Genomic DNA, 19,746 nt, shown 5'->3' with positions numbered 1-19,746 from the left:
GGTCCTTTGTGAGAAACTGCAGTGTTTTCTGAAGAATATAGGCAGCCGTGTGGCAATATGCTCATGTATATTTTTGCAGAAGTACAAAAGCTGAAGTTCATTGGGTTTATGTAGCTGAATAGTACTCTACAGAACATTGATTGCTTAAATCCTGGATTATGAATCTGTGTAAGCATTTGTTTCATGGATCTTTAGCATTGCCCACATTTGGCAGGGAAAGCTGCATTTTTTCTTAGTGACATGCTGGTGATGGGGTAAAAATGAGGCACTGTGTCTGATTGAACATTTTGTCTGAGGTTTAAATGGCTCCAAAGGCACATGCCTTTCCCTTTTTAACATTGAAGCCTATCAGATGATGCAAGGGAAATTAAAAAAAAATCAGTAAACAGCCTCTTATTTCCACCTTCAGCTTAAAAATTATTACTGGCTGTGCTTGCTGGAAATAAGACAGCTATTTTTTATTATCTTGAGGACACCTGAAAGGATTTTTAGTGGAAGAGTCAGTATGCAAAGGCAACTTTCCAAAAACGACAATGAAAGCTGCTTCAGGATGTCAGCTTCAAATGGTGACATGTTGAACTTGAATGTCAACTTCAAAGTTGGGGGAAAAAAGCAAAGGAAAAAAGGAAAGAAAGGGAAAAAAGGAAAGAAAGGGAAAAAAGGAAAGAAAGGGGAAAAAAGGAAAAGAAAGGGAAAAAAGAGAAGAAAGGGAAGAAAATAAACAGTTCTAAAAAAAATCAAAAGCATGTTCATCTCATACTACCTCTACATGGGTTTATCAGCAGGGGGTGAAGCTGTCTGCAGGACAGGTCAGCGTGGTGGTAGAGAGACCCCGGTTCCTGGCGTGGAAGGGACATGCTGAGATCGCTCATCCCACGCTGCAGATTTCCATTCTGCACCCTGTGTTCTTCGGGAGCTGTTATTCTGCACCAGCTTTCAAGAGATGCATGGGCTGCACTCACCCCCTTCCCCCTCCTCTCCCGATTATTATTCTTTTTTCCATCAAGTTGCTATTTTCAGAAGTAGAAAACAACTTTCCAAAGGCAGGAGGTGACCGGAGGTTAAAACTCTCTCTCAGTGACAGATTTGCATATGACATTGCACACTGCTTCTCATGTGTATTCAGGCAGAAAGTCTTACACAGCAAAATATGGGAAAAGTCCTGGTGTGATTCATCTGTCTGCAGTGATAAGTGGTCTCCTCGATTAGACTATTGTCTCTAACTAATGTGATCCGATAAGATGAAGAATTATCAAGTTCATCACTGAAAATATTACTAGTTCAGTTGTTAACTGAGTGGCCTGCGTGCAAGAGATATGAACAGGAATTTTAAACCGCAAAATAATTAAGGCATGGTGTTTTTATGGATTATTCTCTTTTCTTTGATTATTGCAAATTTCAATAGCTCCCAGATGTCCCTTTATTTTAGATAGCAACTTGAGGAGTAACACAGACGACGAAGCATAAGCATTGGGAAAACTGAGTTTAATAACATTTTTCTTCATGCATGTGGAATTTTAATTTTGTTTTCTTATTAAGTAAGAAAAAACTCCTCATAAAATGATAATAATAGGGCAAAATAAGTTTGAATTAAAAAAAAATAAAGAGTTGTGCATTTAAATTCCTTAATGTTCCGTGTTAAATTCAGGTAGCCAATAGGAAATGTACACACAACTCTGATGACATAATATATACCAAAGGCAAGGGGCAAGAATGGGTCCACATATATCAAATAGTAGCAGTGACCCTCAGCTCATTTCAGTTATTCAATGAAATACCAATAGCCTTGAGAGACTGGATGCGCAAAGAACGTGTGTGACATTTCCACAAAATTTGTAGACTTTAAGTAAACCCTGAGGATGCTTTGTTTGGTTTTTGCCTTGTGCTTATGGTTGATTTCAGTCTTCCATTTTTTTAGAGACTATTCATCTAATTCTTTTAACTTTCTCAAAATTAGATTGTTTCTCTTAAAAACGTTTTGCACATGCTAACACCAGGATGATGTCAAGGATAAACACACACTGACCACTCAATTAGTATATCATTTATATCCGAGTATCTGATTCTGGCCTCTCTTGGAGAGCGCTTAAGCTGTCCAGCTAATCTGATACTGTATAGAAGTTCTTACATGGAAGGATTTTAGTCTAGCATTAAAAATCTCACACTTGTTTGGTTAATCCATTCTATTGATTCGGGATACCAATAGTAATGAAGAAAAGCAGTCCTCTTTTCTTTTAGAAGTTTAATAACTTCCTAAATCAAAAATCTGCATAAGTCAATATGCAAGACTTTGGGTTTTTGTTATGAATGCTTGACAATTATAGAAATGAGTCAAATAGTTTATAGACCTTTCACAGATATATTGTAAGCTTGTGTTAATTTATTTGGGTATTAAAATAAAAAAGCACAGCTCATGTATTATTTAGTCACTCCTTAGCTCACGGAAGAGATTTGATCTTCCCAGTTCATCAACATAGACGATGACAGATTTGCCATCTACAGTGGAATATTGCCCCAAGTATATTTCCCACAAAATCATGTTTCACCGGACAGTGAGTCTGCTAGAAATGGGCAGGGACCAATTGATATTACGATCCAGGTTTAAAAACCTATTAGCCATTTAGATGAAAATTTGACCCAGTATAAAGATACAGATGATTTTGCAAGTACTAATTCAGGTTCATATTTTGAAGAGCATGGCAAGATCAGAGTTGGCTAGGGCTAGGGCTTTGGTTCACACACTGCTGTCTACCACGGTTGTTGTGTCTCATTAGAAAAATCACATTTCTGATTGCCTAGAGCTTTGCCTTAGTTAAGGAATGATTTGCATATATCTGGAGTTTGCAGAGGAGAGGGAGCTTGTTTTACAGATTTCATGAATCACTGACCTGAACTGTTGGGTCATGAAATGAAGAAATGAAAATCCGCAAAGCACAGCACTGTCGGCTTTTCCATGCTGGGCATCAAATGCCTCATTTAGGATTTTCCTTGTGGATCCACAGCAATCTAGCAGCAGGTCTTTGCTTTAGGCACCTCATTGCATGCAAACATGGAAGGAGATACTTGGCGTATAGGCTTCCTGTGCTGTCTTATTAGGCATTTTCCACCTCTTAAAGGCATAACAAAGAAGGTGGAATTGTGCCAGGAAACAAATCCAGCCTGCGGGCTGCCACCCTGCAAGGTCCTGAGCATCTCCTGGGAGCCTAGAGGTGTATCAGCATTTCCTTGACCCTCTGGACCTAATTAAAATCTCACCGGGCTTAGCATCATGCAGTTGTGAAGTCAAGCAGTGAAAAAACTGACCTTATGGTTAACCAGCATTATTTTAAGATATATGCGATATCACTGTGGAGAGGGGAAAGGCTTATTTATTATCCTGGAGGCTAGTTGAGTTCCTTTGCTTACCCTGAGTGGTGTGCTTAGTCCAGCTTCAGTAGCATTGATTTTCTTGAAGTTATCCCTGATAATACCCAGAACGAGAGAATTAGACATGAGTGCCCATGGCTGCATTTCCCTAGATATGGCTGAAAATGGGTGAGTGAACACATTAGAGAAAAGCAATTTAAAATATACCCAACACCTGTTTCTTCTGCTCTGTTTGCAGAACTACGAGATGGCAGAACATTAGATCAATGCAAATGGGATGGAAAAGTATTATTAAAACACCAAACATTATTGTGTGGTTTGAAAATTAGGTCTGCACCCATGTGTTAAATGCTATTGAAACAGAGAGGGATATATTAATGGTCTTTCTTCTCATTTTATAAATCATTCCTCATGCTAAGTTTGTGAAAGCAAATTCTGTGGTTAATCTATACCAAGTTATTCTTTTCTGTCAGGATTTAGGAGTGTGGTCTAATGTTGCTTTCTCGCTGAGGGATTAGCTCACAGATTCGCTCAGGGTTAACAGGTTCTTTTCTTCATTGTATGTTTCTTAAGATCTGTAGCTCTCTTTTTTATGAGCTGGAGCCCACCTACCAGGCCCAAATTGGTCAGATATACTCTTTCAGGGTGTCTCTTTTGCCAGGCTCCGTGCTTGGTGAGACAAAGAGTCATTGTGAAGGGCATGCTGCTTTGCTAAATCTTCACATTTGTTTTATGAATCTACCAAAGTTTTAATCTTCTGCAGAAGCAGCAGGAAATCTTTCACATGATTTTAATCTATTTTAGATGTACAGAGCCTTTGTGTTATCTGAAGCATGTCTGCTTTAGTGCTATATCGTGTTTTCTGTAGCATTTGCAAGACCCATCAGCTGCCAGACTGTTAATTTATGTCTGTAAGTGTGTGAGCACACAAACATGCACGCACATACACATACATACACATTTTGTGGAGGTCTCAGTTTCCTGCCTTCCTGGCTAAGACCAAGCTGAGCATGGCATTTCAGGCAGGGGAGCATCTTCTTCCTCAGTTAGGAATACATTGCATCTGTACTAAAATCCTTTCTGGGCATAGGAAATCCTAGTATGCCTTTTAATTAATCCATCATTTAGAAACATGCACTTAAACAAGTTTTGCATCCATTTGTCCTTTCTCCCAGGGTGATCTGTACTCAGCTGTTCAGAACTCATGCTTGTTATCTCTAAAAAAGTTAATTCTGGGATATTTTCACAGCGACTTCACTTGTTGCCACCATTCATACGTGCCAAATCCAGCTACCCTGAAATACATCATGTAGGGATCCCAACACTAAATCTCCAATTCCTTTGACTTGAGTGGACTTTGGGTTGGTTTGAGACATGCTCTTTAATCACAGGCTGTTTCAATGTCCATGGAGTCTGACTGGAGATGGTTCCTAGGGCACCTGCAGCTTAAGCGGTCCCTTCCCCAGATCATCTTCACTTGTGAGCCCTTCGGTTTACAGACAGCCTCTCTACAAGGGAAAAACTGGAACAACTATTTCCTTTTGCAAGTTCTATTAGATTTCACTGTCTTCCCTACAGCTCTCTTTTCTTCAACATGGTGAAGATCATCCTTATTCTTGAGGTCCCTTGAGTCATACTGTCCGTCTAGAGTCACATCATCTGGGTTGTGTCAGTGCATCTTCCTCTGACTTTTTTATTATTTTTTTTTGTCTCCACCTTGTTCATGCTTTTCTTATCCAGGGTCTCATAATTTCCAGTATTGGTGATTGCCCAAAGCTGCCCCCACCAGTCCGTGCACTTGGTGAGAACTTCTTCCTCATATACCTTGAATACACAATATTTTCTTTGAGTCTCATCACATCCCTTACAGTCTTCTCACCATAGCCTGTAATATCATTCAATAATATGTATTTTACTTTTTTATCTGTTCTTTCATATTCCCAGATTGCCACCCTGTCCCTCCGCCACATAATCCTTCAACATTCAGCTTGAGCAAAAAAGACATACTGGAAAGGGTGGGAAAATGTCATGCAAAAACATGGTAGTCTGAAAACAATTGTTTATTTTTTATTTTATAAATAATTTGCTATGGCAAAAGTGCAACATTGTGTGAAATGTGCTGAAATAAGATTGGAGTATTCAGCATAATTTGTAACATGACACAAAGTATTTACTAGACACCTAGAGATAAGAAAACCTCTAATCAGGTTGAGAATCAGTTTAATAAGCATATTTGACACCTTTTTTCTCCCTAAATATATTATCATGGAACATAAGAATCCTAATGCTTTTCTTATCTGACTTCAGCTTGATAATAATCAGAGACCAAACAATTCTTTTGCTTTTTATGAAGATGTGATTTAAACAGAAAAGTACAAAGGCCCTGAAGCATCAAGTACTATGAAATCTGCCCTCAAAAGCAGTAATTTTCTTTTCCCAGCCTAACAAATTTAAGTTGTCAGGAAGCAGATTAATCTCCTCATTCTCAAATGTAATATTGCTGTTTGCTAATCTCTCATGATACAGAGCCATTGAAAATGTTATCATAGCAGTTCTAGAGTACATTTTATGTTTTGGCAAAAAATAATACTTTCTTTGGCAAGGAATATTCTAAATATTCAAAAGCAAGGATTAACATGAATAATTGAGAGCAAAAATGTCAGAATCAAAATAATGAATTATTTTTTCTCACATTCCCTGGGAAAGTAAAAAATACAAATATTACTAATAGCAGTCTGTCAATTTATGGCTTCAACTTTTCTGAGGACCAGCATGTTATCTTTAATCCAGATACCAGATACCAAATAGCTTAATACTTTCTGTCATAGCCTCAAATGTATTTGTTTTTCTCTGTGAATCTTGTTTCCTTCCGCTGTCCTTCCAGATAATTTTTAAGGTGTTGTATAAATAAAAATGTGTTCTTAACCATCAAGGCCAAACAGCTATTTTAAAGACTTAATTGAAAAAAACATGGAGAATTTAAACATGTGGGTTTATATTGCCACACTTTAAAAAAAAAAAAAAACACCGCATGACCACAGTTTAAAAAACACTCAGAAAATTTCTAGAAAGTCGTAAGTTTTAGACTACACATTTTAGCTAAGCAAAGATGATGCTTTATTATGTGGTACATCAAAGTATGCTGAAATGGTATGGCCTCTGTTGACTGAGAGATGCAGAAGGCAATGAAACAAGTGCATTAGCTTGGTCTCAAAGGAAAACCATAATGTATAGCAGAAGGAATAAAAATGTTAACTGACATGTGAGTTTCACTTGCATGTAGTCCTTATCCTCCTCACCAAAACCCTGTTGTTCAAATGGACCTGCACGAACTCTTTCTGTGTAGCTTTGCCCATATGTTTGTGGGATTACATTGAATACTAAAGCCCAGGTTTTGTCTTTTTTTCATTGGCATTTACCAAGTATATGTACAGTTAAGGATCTTTCACTATTTTTGTTGCAAACCACTAGATACCATCCAAGTGCAGTCTTAACTGTAGCACCTCAGCCAGGGAACGGTATTTTAAAAAGTAAAATGGTATTTGCTTAAAATGTCTTCTCTTTAGGCATTTAATTCTCATAATACCCAACTCTCAGTGTGAAAGTATCAATTGAAAGCTGTGGCTTTTTTTTATAAGAAGAAGTCTGAAGTGTACAGATTTTGTTTTTCTGCAGCACTGGGAGGGTGCCTGGTGATGGATCACACTGGTGATGGGACGCCCAACTTCCAGTGAGCTGCTGAGCTCCCAAAAGAAATCCTTGCTGCTGCAGCACAGTGCTCAGCATGATGCAGTCATTTATCCTGCTTCTTGACAGAGCAAATTACCCTACTCGGAGCTGTGGGATGTGTTTTCAGTACCTCGTATAGTTCTTGCAGGGCTAATTTGGTTTCCCTTCCCTCCCCTCCACGCTGTAGCATGGACTGAGAGCTACCTCAGGACTTCCTAACTTGAGAACTCCCCCTGGTTTCTCTGGGTGTGCAATACGCTCCAGTAGACCTTGGATGCCTAAACAGCAGTAGCTGAATAAATTACACATTCATGCTCTATTTTCTAAAGGTTATTGAGCACACATTCACCAGACTTACATAGCAAAACAGGAACTGCATCTTAAACTTTACTTGATTGACAAACTGCCTTTGCCTCACTGAGCCCATAAATAAGATTTAGATATTTTGTCAGATCAGTAATCCATGGATTAGACCCCCGTTTCTAAAACTGGATGCACTTCTGGAGAACAAGTATATGTATATTTTGTATACAGTTGCTCAAAGGAAGCAGCAGCAGCATCTACGGATGGTGTCCGCCAGGGCTCCACACCATGAGCGAGACATCTAACCACGAGCATTAGCACATGGGGCGGACATATCTGATCTCCCTGTGCCCAGGGATCACGCCTCCTGTACTGATCCTGCACTTGTGCTGATCAAGAGCTCCCATAAATCAGGAGCTTTCTAATGGCTATGTCCAACAAAGTACCCGGCCCCTTTAACACCTCCTGAGACAATCTCAAAAGCAAAGCAGCTCCTAAAACTTCTGTTTTTCAGTCTCTTCTACTACAGACCAACAAAGCAACTCATTAGAGGGACTCCTTCTGCTTCCCCCGTTTCTCTGCCTTCACCTAGTGAGGGCTAATTGGAAGCCCATAAAATGAATCCAGGAAAATGCTCCTTCTTCTCCCATATATCAGTCTTGCACTACCAAATTGGGCATATTGTCTCATGCAGTGTTTTATTGTCCCCCAGATCACATTATCGGTGGGGCAATCTCACAAAGGTTAATAGCATTACTAGGTTGTCTCTCAGTCTGACATTCTTGCTCATCACTCTAAATCCAGTCGTTTTACTAGTGGCGTTAGACATCTCTACTGAAGTTAATTGGATGCTGCTTGCCTCTGACTTCAAACCGAACTCTATAAATCGTAACTACTTGTAGCTGATTGTCCCTGCTCTTAACTTTCATTTCACAACTGGGAAAAGTATGTGTGGGTTGATATACCTGGCTTTTCAACCACACTCTTTGACATTTGCAATCCAATTATCGGTCACCTTGGCCATTCATTCAGTCCAACTGTCCTCCTGTTGGTATGCCATGTGTCAACACCTACTCCATATACTGCCCTAATGGGAAAATAAACAGTAAATTATGAGCTTATATAAATCCATTAAAGAATTACTGTGACTTCCATGGAAGTGAAACTGAAGTACTTTATGCAGTTGCTGGTATCCCAAGTTAGAATTGCTGCTCTGTATTTTTAGAAGGTCCCAGCTTACTGAAGTTAGGCAAGATAAGTATCTGTTGAGAGCCTTGGCATCCATACAGTGAGAACATGAACCTTAAGGGCTGTGCATGGTAAGATTTTGATACTACATTCTCGAATAAATGATTGTCATCAGTAGAAAGCAGTAAATTTATATCAATAATTTTTATTAAATATTTCCTTTCCCCCGATGGAAAGTACACTTCCTAGGCTCTACTGACCCTTTGCACAGCAGTGAATGCCATCCTGTGGCTGCAAAAACCAAATGCATGTTAAAGACTAATTCTGTAGAAGAATCAAAGTGCTACGAATATTTTAAAAGTTGCAATCTTTTAAAATTCCTCTTGCACTGCAGGAATAGAATGTCATCTTATTATTCAGACACATAATGATCCCTTTCCAGGACTCCAGGCACTGTGTAATTAATTAATTATAATAGTATTAATTGATTAATTAATATTAATAACCTGAACATTTTTAATGCATTCTGAGTGTTACTCAGGGAAATTAACTTCTCGGGCCAGGATTTTTTTTTTTTTTTGCAACACATTTGGAATGTTAAAACTTTGGGACAGCGTTTCCAGTTGTATCGCTACCCCCAAATGACCTTGTTCCTATACGCACACCTACTTATTTATGTCTGCAGGATGGTCTTGACACATTCTGAAAATTATTCATATACATTACTGTTTGCAGGATCACTGGCTGTATGTGTAACAGATTGAACCAACAGCAAAAAAAAATCATGTTAAAGAAAAGAATTACATATGAAATTGCTGTTTCATTAAAGTAAACAAAAAACCCCCCACATTTGCCTGGGTATTAAAGTAAGATTCTTCCCAATCAGTTATAATGCATACAGTGGAGGTGGTGCTGCGGCGGTACACATCCTTTCTACTCTTTAGTCGAAGGGTTACATCTTTCAGGTACCTGTTCTGCAGGTGGAGCCCAGGGCTGGGCAAAACCTGAATGAGAAAGAAAAACAAGCTGAAATGAGGTTGCTGAGCTCTAGGTGCAACCCTGTTCTCACCAAAGTCAATGGGAAAATTTCCATTGATTACCAAGTCAGAGGATTTCACAGCTGGCCAGGTCTTTCTCCACCAAGAAGATACCTGTAATTCTTTGGCTGCTCAGACAACATGAGCTTGGTTCAGCAGGGAAATACTTGTCTTTAGACTTCCCCTGTGTGTCTCTAGCCATGCAGCATGTGTGTACCCCACCGTCTATGGTGTGGCTGAGGATGCTGAGGCTATTCAGGTGTTTTTGGAGGTTTGTAGAGGTTCAACAGAGCTGAAAAGAGAATTAAACTGATTATGTGAAAAACACGGTTACAGTGAACTGGTCCCTAAATGTACACTTAGCTGTGTCAGTCTTGTCTAGTGAAAAAAAAGCAAGGTTTTACTATGTCAGATGAAACACAGAGTCCTAATGCACCCATCAGGGAAGCAGCTGATGGCTCTTAGCCTTTATCAGCAGAACAGTTTTCTGAATTTCAGTTTCACACCTTTTGTACTGGATGTAATACCTGAGCCTATTTTCCAGGATGAGTTTTCAAAGGTGGAAATTGAATTTGGATAAAGTAAAAAGGTAGTCCAAGAACATGAGTTTGGCTTCAAAATCAGAATCTGCATTTTTTCCCTACATATAGTCCCATGCTGATTCTCAACCAGCTTGTAAAATTGACCCCATGTCAATGTAAACTGGATAGTAGATATTTATAGGACACTTAGAAACAAAGACAAGTGGAGATTGAGATAATAAGGCTTGTCTGTGTTGCCTGTTAGTTGAAACTGTGATTAAATATGGCCCAATTAATGCTTATTATCTGTCTAAAATTAATTTGTCACAGAAAGTTGTGAAGTAGGCATCAAGAAGTCAAGTAGAATTTTTTATTGCTAAAATCAAAGCAATTATTGACTTGATTTAATTTAACCTGGTCTGACAAGAACAGGGTGATATTGTCATTACAAAAAACCGCCTTGGGAAAAGCCCCAACCACCAACCTCCTTATTCATGCTTCTCTCCTTTACCTTATTTTACCTATTTTTCATACTGATTTTCTGAGCATTTTTATACTGTTTTGTATGATATTTTAGGATGTAGTCCTCATCTGACTACAAAAATTACTTTATTCAAACATGCCTGAGTAATTGCTATCATATTGTCTTCTAAGTTGATTAAAATTTTACTTTGCATCTCATTGCTAACCAAAGAAACTTCTGTCAAATAACCTGAATATCACAAAAAAATATGTCTTCATTTTATCCTTTTAGATTAATGAAAATGGTCACAACAATCTTCCAGAGTGACAGTTCACTAAAGCTAGATAAATTTCTGAGCCCAAAATTGTCCATTTTTGCCTTTTGGAAATTTAGAATATCTCTACAGGATCAAAAATTGGGAACAGCACAGCCTATACCCCTTAAAGGTCTGATTTTATATACTTTCCACCTGGCTAAGAAATCCATTTTTTATTAGTCAGGTTTTTAACTGGTAAGCTTTATTTTGAACATAAAACTGTAGAAGCTTCATTTTTTACCCCGAAAAAACTAAATTACATTTAAATGTCAGAGGCTACTCGTCAGGCTATCAGCTATAAAACTGTCTTTGAAATGTTTTACATGTATGTGTGGATGGAGAGCATTCATTATTTCTTGCATATTGTGGAAAAATAGTGTAAGATGGAAATTGGATATTTTCAGCAATTACTGATGGGACACAAAGTCTTTTACCTTGAGATCACTGGTTCTGGCTTTGCCTGCTTTGGTATTAGGCTTGTTGATAAGTGATGAATTTTACGGCAAGGATATTTGGGGGGCGGGGGGGGGAGCGGCAGAGAGTAAGTTACTATCTGTAGTGAAATTGCAGAATTCATCACCAAAATTGTAGTTACACAATGCATTTTCCTTCAGCTGCCAAAACTCTTAAGAAATTTCCCCCACCTTGCCTTGGGGACCTGGCATGCCTCTCCTTGTTTTGCTCTCTCACTGCCATCACTCGTTAACTATCTGCCTTTTGAGGGATTTTGTTTTCTTCAAGCAGTTCATTTTAAACCCTGATTATTTCAGTAGCCCTGTTCGTAGCACAGATGAACAAACAATTTATTGACGGGTGAAGGTGGCTGCAAACTGATGACAGGGGAAGAACAAATGGCTAGAGGAGGAGCCGGAGATGGGGCTGGATGCATCTTAATCTGCTTTTCTGCCAGAGACAAGGTGGTATCATCCTCCATTAGCACAACCAAGTGCTACTTGTTAGAGCAATTAAAAAAAAAAAAAAAAAAAAGAAGAAAAAGTGTTATCTTTCTTTTGAAAATACTTGATTCTGCTTCATATAGCAGCGTAGAATTTAGGTGGAGTGTATACCTATAAAGTAAATAACTTTAAGGAATTACAGTATATATTTTTCATCTCATTGGTGGCCAAATAAATATATTACCTCCTAAGTAATAACAATGTTGTTTCAAGACTGACCATCACAGAGCCTCACCTAAGGGTGTTTCATCCAACATCAGAAGGCACTGGCTGTCAGCATGACAAAAAATGTCTAGCAGTAAGTTTTAATATTATAGTTTAGGAGAGAAGACAGTATTTCCTTTGAAGCCTGAAATTTTTAGTTGAAGTTGTTACTCTGTTGTAACAGAAACTGCATGCCACAATATTTCTAAGGGCATGCAGAGCAAGGTCCTTCATACTATGTCTTGTCTTAGAGTAAGTTCAACAGCATGTACCACGTTAGCATGAGGCAGTGCTGCTGACTTACTGCAAAATAGATGGAGGGCTGTTGCCACATGCAGGAAATCACCTGCACCGAATTTGAGAGTTTCTGCTAAAAGAGTTGCTGTACCTTAATTTCCCATCAGTTTGAGTATCTGGGGACCTATACAGCTGCACACCCAAGCAAGAGTGTAAAGTATATATCATTTTGCTGCTTGATTAATTAACTCCACAGTGACTAGTACTATAGCTTGATTAAATTTTGGCAATAGATCAGCACATATTTTTGAGCTCAGCATTTCTGCTGGTAGTTAAAATATAAAATAAATTATTAATATTAGGAAAAGATCTTGGAAGCATGGATAAAATCTTGCATCTTTATTAATAGCCAGAATATTTTTCTCACATGATTACACATATTGACTGGTCTAATATGAAAAAAGAAAGATTAAGAACATATAACAATCTTCATAATTTTGAGGAAACTTTGAAGAAGGTGTTTGGTTCCTGCTTATAGTGAAGATGAGAATCAAGTGACTTTCGTGGATAGAAAATGAAGGATAATCAAATATTGGAGAAAAGGGCAGTGCAGTGAGCTTAGATGTTGATGTACACCTCTTCTGAAGCACAAAACCTGAAAGCTACTGTATTTCCTGAGTGCTGAGATAAGATTTTTGGAGAAGGGCATTATCTGTAGAGCTATATGGGGTATAGGGGAACTTATCGATGTTTGATCACAGGTGTTTCTTATCACAAGAAAAGCAAAATCCATGAATGGCTGATGTAGATATTCAGGTATGAATGGAATTACAATTGACATAGAGATTACTACTAACATTAAACTGCATAAATATCTTAATTTGCAAGCTTTATGTTATTTAAAGCTGCTTGAAGGAATATATTGTCAGATTTGACTATTCATTTTCTGTTCACAAAACTCTTTGATTGTAATCTTCACTATCAGCAGGAGCTAAACACCTTCTTCAAAGTTTGCTATGAAGATCAATACACAACTTTTATCTTCTTTCTCATTTAGAGTCTATGAGGGTAGTTATACTTCTGCTTAGTTATAGGTTGTTCCTAAAGAGATTCCATATGCCTATAAAAATTATTTTTAAGCAATCACATATCAGTCTTTGTGTTGTTTGTAAGGTGTCAGTCTGAAGGTGGGCAAATGCCCTTGGGTCCAGATATTATCAGAGGACTATTTGGAGTATATTCTTCTGCTTTCCAAATTTTTCTTCATTATATGCCGGGGTAGTGAGATTCATTATTGTGGCCTCATGAACAAAGAAAGGAAGTTCTTGGTGTACTCAAAAGACCTTTACAGTTGTTATTTGGAGACTGAGATTGATGTTCCTACTATGATCATCTCAAATTTTCCGCTTTTCTATTCACAAAATTTGCCAACTGCTCAACATGGGATGTGATACACACAGTTTCAGGCACCACTTGTGATGGTGGTGTTATCACCTGTTTTTTCTTACCAGATGATTTTTGCTGAATCATAAGTGATTACAGACTACTGTTAGGCAATAGAGGTGAAGATTCTCTGTATTTAACTCCACCAGTGGAAGCAGGAGGCACACTTGGACTTCTGGAAAATGATCAGCATAGACTCACTTCCAAGGAAAGTTTTATCTACAGTTTTTCAAAAGCAAAATTATATTAGCTTGGCATTCCTGAGGACTATAGTTTTCTTTTTACTTAGTGAAAAGAAGGGGAAGATAATTTCTGAGAGTGCCTAAAGGAGTTTCTTTTAACATTGGACATACTGGTCTGTTGTTCTGGGAATTTAATGGAGTAATGGTTGGTTCTGCACTTACCTTAGCATGTATTGATTGAAGAACACTATAAATACAGCCTGATGCACAAAAGTTGCCAGGATCTCCAAACTGTAATGAACTTTAAAAGCAATGCCCATGAAAAATTACTGTTCTTCTTTTAGAGGGTCGCTGTCAAGAGCTATGCAGATCCTTCCTTGTATTGCTACTAAAGCTAAAATACAAGCCTTAAGTTTCTTTTCAGAGTTTATGACTCTTATTTACTGTTTCAATTTTCAAAAAGCTTGTAGAATCAAGTATGACACAGAAAAAATGTAGTAGAAGTAGTAGTAGGAGGAGTAGTAGTTATTCTGGACCTTTAAGTCACCTGTTCTGATATTTCATTCCACCAGGTCATTTGGTTACCATCCACTGGTCTCAGTACTGTGAGTCTGACAAAAGTTAAGATTTGAAGCCTCTAAGACTCTTCAGTACGCTCTTCTAGTATTTAGGTTTGCAGATACTGCAGGGAGCATTTAACTCCAAATGAAAAAGCCTTCCTTCCTTCCTTCCTGTCTTTTGTCAATACAGCGTTGAAATTACCTGATGTCATCGTTAATTCTCAAATGGTATAACAGACCATTATGCATAGTTTTCTAGCTTGAATGTGGCTGGAAGCCATTGACTTTCCTAATCAGCCACCTAGAGTGTTTGTGTCAGTAATAATCTGTATTTAAAATGTACTCCAAATTATTTATTTCTCATAGCTGGCCAGAGTGACTGTATTAATTTTTTTATGATTGAAAACAAGAGTTCTCAGATTAGCACATTGTAAAGAAAATAAGGAAAGATGAATCATGTTGATATGATTGGCACTGTTCCCTACAAGAAGTGTTTAAGTAATTTGTCTTTTGGGACAGCAATACATTCTATTAGGATAAGTGAAATAAGCAGCTGCCCACTTCTTTTCCACAGTTGGCAAATAAAGGATTAGAAAGAAAAGGCATCTCGTTGGCTCCAGCTAACTCAGTATTTGTGTTGAACTAAAAAAAAAATAACTTATGTACCTTCTTTTTTCTCTCCTGTATATCTTTGAGCTACACTGCCTTCACTTTGTAGCAATAATCTGACATGTAGTTCAGTAATATCATGCATTTCAGAAAAATATTTCCTTGTAAGAATTTAGCCGTGAATTTAGTCTCTCTCTGAAGTAGGCAGAGATAGTAATTCAGTGTATTTGACTTTAAAGTTCCATTCATCCCTCAATGAGCTCTGCTTTATAATCTTTTATTTCTCTTACTTGGGCTGAATTCCAGAGACTCTTACAATAGGTATTGCAGCTCGTTTGTGCATTGGCAGAAGAAACAAACCCATTAGTCACTAACAGCAGGGGTATGCCTCAGCTCTCAGGCTCCCTTTGATCATTTTTCTGTCTCCAGTAACTCAACCAGATTCTCTTTTCTAAAGTTTTCTGAAGCAAAATTGGCATTTCTGGTTGGGGGAATGGAGAGACTTTTACCTGAAAACCTCATTATGCACGCTCCTCAGATGAGGTGCAGGCATCTCAGCTCGCTCTTTTTGCATTAAGCAGTTATCACATGAACGAAAATAAATAAGCAAATATGACATCTTCAGCATTTTGCAATGCTAATGACAATAATGTGGCAGTTCCTCTTAACTTGAAAATTGGGTAGGCTGAGTACTTCCTCCTGCCAAGGAACGATATGGAAGAAGATTCTCATTCTTCTGGAGGCTTGATAACTCACATTAAACACCTGCTGATTGTCTTGTTATACTTGTTGAAGTAAGCTCCCTGCTAGCTGCTGTCTCCAGCTAAGTTAATAATTATCTTGGAAGTCATGAGTTTTTGTTAGAGACTCAATATTGTACTTGTAATTCAGGAGGGTGGTCCTCACAGTTGCATTGTATTCTGAAAAAATTCAAGAGCTAAACCTTCTTCAGTTAAGTGTCACAGTCCAATTCACAGGAGGAGTGACTGTCTCAAGGTAAATTATTTTTGTCACCAGTGTTGAGGTCTGCTAGACTGATGCTGTGTTTTAGCCAATACTTTCACAGTAGATGTCTCCTCCATGCCTCCTCCATGGTCATAAAAAGGAGAGATTTTTATATTCAACATTCTAGGTGTTGTATGTTAACAGTTAGTGTTGACCTTGGTTTTCACTGAGAAAGTCCTCTGCTATGGAAATCTCTTTGCAGTTGATCTGTGGACTTGAACATAAACATGAATACGAAAGAGTATCTCTCAGTCCTGTAGGAAAGGTAGTGTTAATGTCTATAGACCAAACCTACTGAAGTAGATCCTGCAGAAGAAATGTAAATTGCCTTAGTTGGATTTTGAAAGTTCTGTTATTATACTGAATTTGTCATACTCTGCAGAAGGAGGTATTTTTGTGTGTTTTTCTCCAAAAATATATGTCTGATGTAGAGGGAATTTCAGGAGATCTTGTCCAGGTAACCACTTTCCAGGTAACCACTACCTATATGTGTATTGGCTGACATGGTTCAGTAAAGTCATAAACATTAAAGCCAATGGGTAAATGCAGATTCCTGGCAGAAAGTGTTCAATTTATGAAGAAAACTGTACTGGAACTGTCTGTAGGTCGTGGGAAAACAGCAGTGATGCTTAGGATTTCACCATGAAAGTGGCATATAAAGTTCATATTATTCTTGCTGTCTGATGCCATCGGACCCCATTAAACAAGTCATCATATTCCTTTTAAGATATTCCACCCTTGGTGAATGGACCAACCCTTTGTATGGTTGGTCAGAGAGTCAAAACTCAGCTGCTTTCATGGCCACATCCCAGCTTTGGGAGGTTGTATCCTTTGTTTAGGCTGTGTTGACACAGCATGAGCAGCAGTATCTAACCAGAAGGGCAGAGGAGATAGTAGCTGGCCAGCCCCATCTCAGGTTGCACATGGGCAAGAAGCAGCATGTCTACACCCATTGATGTCTGGACACCAGACTCAGCACAAAGACTGGAGAAGGTGTTCAGCATTTAGGAAAGCACATGCTGACTCAGCAGCCATTCCTCGTCTCCTCTGGGAAAGCTTAAATTCTGGTCCTCACCATTTCCCCATCTTGATCACTGTGAGATTCACCTCTTGTTGGGTTTTTTTGATGCCGCATCTTGACAAGCATATATTGAGACTGTCCATCTTTGTCATTCATTTCTATCACATTTCTTCTCTGTTTTTTTCCCCACTGTGCCATCTGCAGGTTTCTAAACAAAAGGACCTCACTGGTCCTGAATTACATCTTCTCTCCTGGCAAGCTCTCCTGTGCCTTGCACACCTGCCTTTCACATTTCCAGAGATACCAGCTGTGAATTAGCTTTTGTATCATTGTCCTACAAATGTCCCAACCTCCCTCCCCTCCCTTCTTACTTTTCACTGTAATTTCCAGCTGTTTAAGGATTTTGCTGAGAACTATGGTAATGTTTGAATCAAAATTGCATCGGTTAGAGGGGCCCCTAGGTGCTGGTGTGATACAATGTCTGATGGAAACGGTATTTGCAGAGCGGTGTGCTGAACGACCTCTTCCGTCCTCCCCATTTTTATCTGGGAACAATTTTGAAATGGCAGCAATTTGTTATTTTGTTTTAATGTGTTGTCGTGGAGTTTTTTTCTGTAGGGGCAGAGGAAATTTTTGCAGCTCTTTTACCCTGTTAATAGCTGGAACCTGAAAAGCCAGGCTGGGGTCAGGCTGATGGAGCAGAAAAGAGGGGTCAGCCAGGGCGCGGATTTACAGTTAGGGAAATAATCACATCGCTGGTGTGAGGGCGGCTTAATTAATTAATTTACATGCCTGCAAAGAGAGAGCTTTAACTCACATTTCAGCTCCTGTGTCTGGCACTCAGAGCTTTTCGACTGGAGCTGGAGCCTGTCATTTTGAAAAGTTTTGAGTGTCGCCCAGAGAAGAAGGCTTAGCTGGTACATAACATTTTCCTCTCTGGGGACATAAAGTTTTAGACAGAGTAGAATTGACTAACTTCAGGTCTTCTATGTTAATTTCTGTTAATTAGCTGACATTTCATGTTATAGCCATTACTATTTTCAATTAGCTGTCAGCAAATATTTTCAGTGCAACTTCTCTGTTATTGAACGGATTTCCCACTAGTTTGGGCTTACAAAACCAAATGCATGCACGTATTTACTGCCACAAGACCATGTTAGTCAGGCTTTCAGCAGTAACCTAACAAACTGTGAGACTGTGTATTGGTAAGACAGGAGGACGGTTTTGCTTCTTGAGCAGTTTCTTGACTTAAGTAGTTTTTTCATCATAGTTGCTTGACTGTTTATACCACTGTGGTATTCAGAGATTTTATTATTGTTATTAGTTGTAAACTTTTTATCTCCTCCCCCACCTTTTTTTGTAGATGACTGCTAGCAGGTTGAAGAAAATGTCTTTTTTTTGTAAAAGTTGAGTGATGTTCTGCTCAGAAAACAAGAGTTTCCTGAATCTTGCTAGTATTTTCTATACATTAAGAACATTACCCCTCAAAAAAGCATTTTGTTGATATTTTTGACCAGTATTTAAATAAGTGTGTCTCCAGTTGTTTCTGTGCACTACAGCCTGTACTGCCTGGCACCATTGATTATTTTACCTGTGGAGTCAGCAGAAATCCTGAGAAAGGTTTTTATTAACTTGTGCTCTTGCCGAGAGCTTGGCCAGTTGCACTGGAGTAGAACAGAAATAGAGGGGATCAGCCTCTAAGTGGGGCAAAAGTTATTTATTGCTGAAAGCCTGTAATAGAAGAATTGGCAGAATTGGCTTTTTGTTTGCTGCAGAAGCTCTGAAGTTCTCCCAAAGTGGTGAAGTGGAGAAGCTGAGGTCCACGGTGGTGTCGCTCTCACCGGGTAGAAAGGCAGATTTGCAGCCATGTGTGCAGCCTTTCAGCGCTATAAAAGCTATTTTGGAAAGTGTAGCAAGCGCGAACTGGATGGCTGAGTACCCTGGTAATGAGCTGTGGGTCCTCTCCCTGCACCCCCTCACCGGTGACTGACAGATGGCACGTTGGTGGCTTTGCAAGGTGGGGATGGCCCCTGTCCGGCTCTCAGCAGACAGTTGTCCCCATCATGAGGCGGCGATCCCAACAAGTGCTAATTGCCAACCCTGGTGACAGTCTTAGGACAGAGAGGCCTGAGGCTGATACATGTCGTTGGGAGGACAGGCTCCAATCTGCAAATGAGTTACGGGCTGATTTGGGAGATTTTACATTATCGCTATATATTGCTATGCCATTTATTTTTCTGTAAATAAAGAGTTTCAGTCCCTAAGGCTGTCAGTCCACTCCTTTCCACTGTATCAGTGTTTAAAAGTATAGTTACATACAGGAAATAGAAAAGGTCTTTTACCTTTCTCTTAGAAAATGTTGTGGTTTTTCTGCTGATCTCAGTACTAAATTGGGGTTACCCTAAGTTTAGATTTCTTGTTGCAAGGTGGGAACAATGGCAAGGGACATTATACCTAGAAAATTTTGCATTGCCTAAGGATTGGATGTTAGGACTGTAGGATTTGTAAGGGGACATGGAAACATTTAAGGAAAAATAAAGCATCAAGGAGTTTTAACCAGCAAAGCAATGGATGTGCAGTGATCAGTATGAGCAGGGAAGGGTATG

At 38.8% G+C, this 19,746-nt stretch overlaps 1 protein-coding gene across 6 annotated transcripts in view; it reads left to right on the top strand.

Annotated features, from left to right (window-relative positions):
- The window catches only part of FAT3 (FAT atypical cadherin 3), a 323,469-nt gene that overhangs the window by 193,549 nt on the left and 110,174 nt on the right, over positions 1-19,746 (top strand). The window lies entirely within an intron of this gene.

This window comes from Nipponia nippon, unplaced genomic scaffold (genome assembly GCF_047370975.1).
Source record: "Nipponia nippon isolate SJK-2023a ecotype South Korea unplaced genomic scaffold, ASM4737097v1 scaffold_2, whole genome shotgun sequence".
In the NCBI taxonomy this organism is placed as follows: Eukaryota; Metazoa; Chordata; class Aves; order Pelecaniformes; family Threskiornithidae; genus Nipponia; species Nipponia nippon.
The sequence above is the reverse complement of the archived record's forward strand: the minus strand, read 5'-3'. Positions and strand labels throughout refer to the sequence as shown.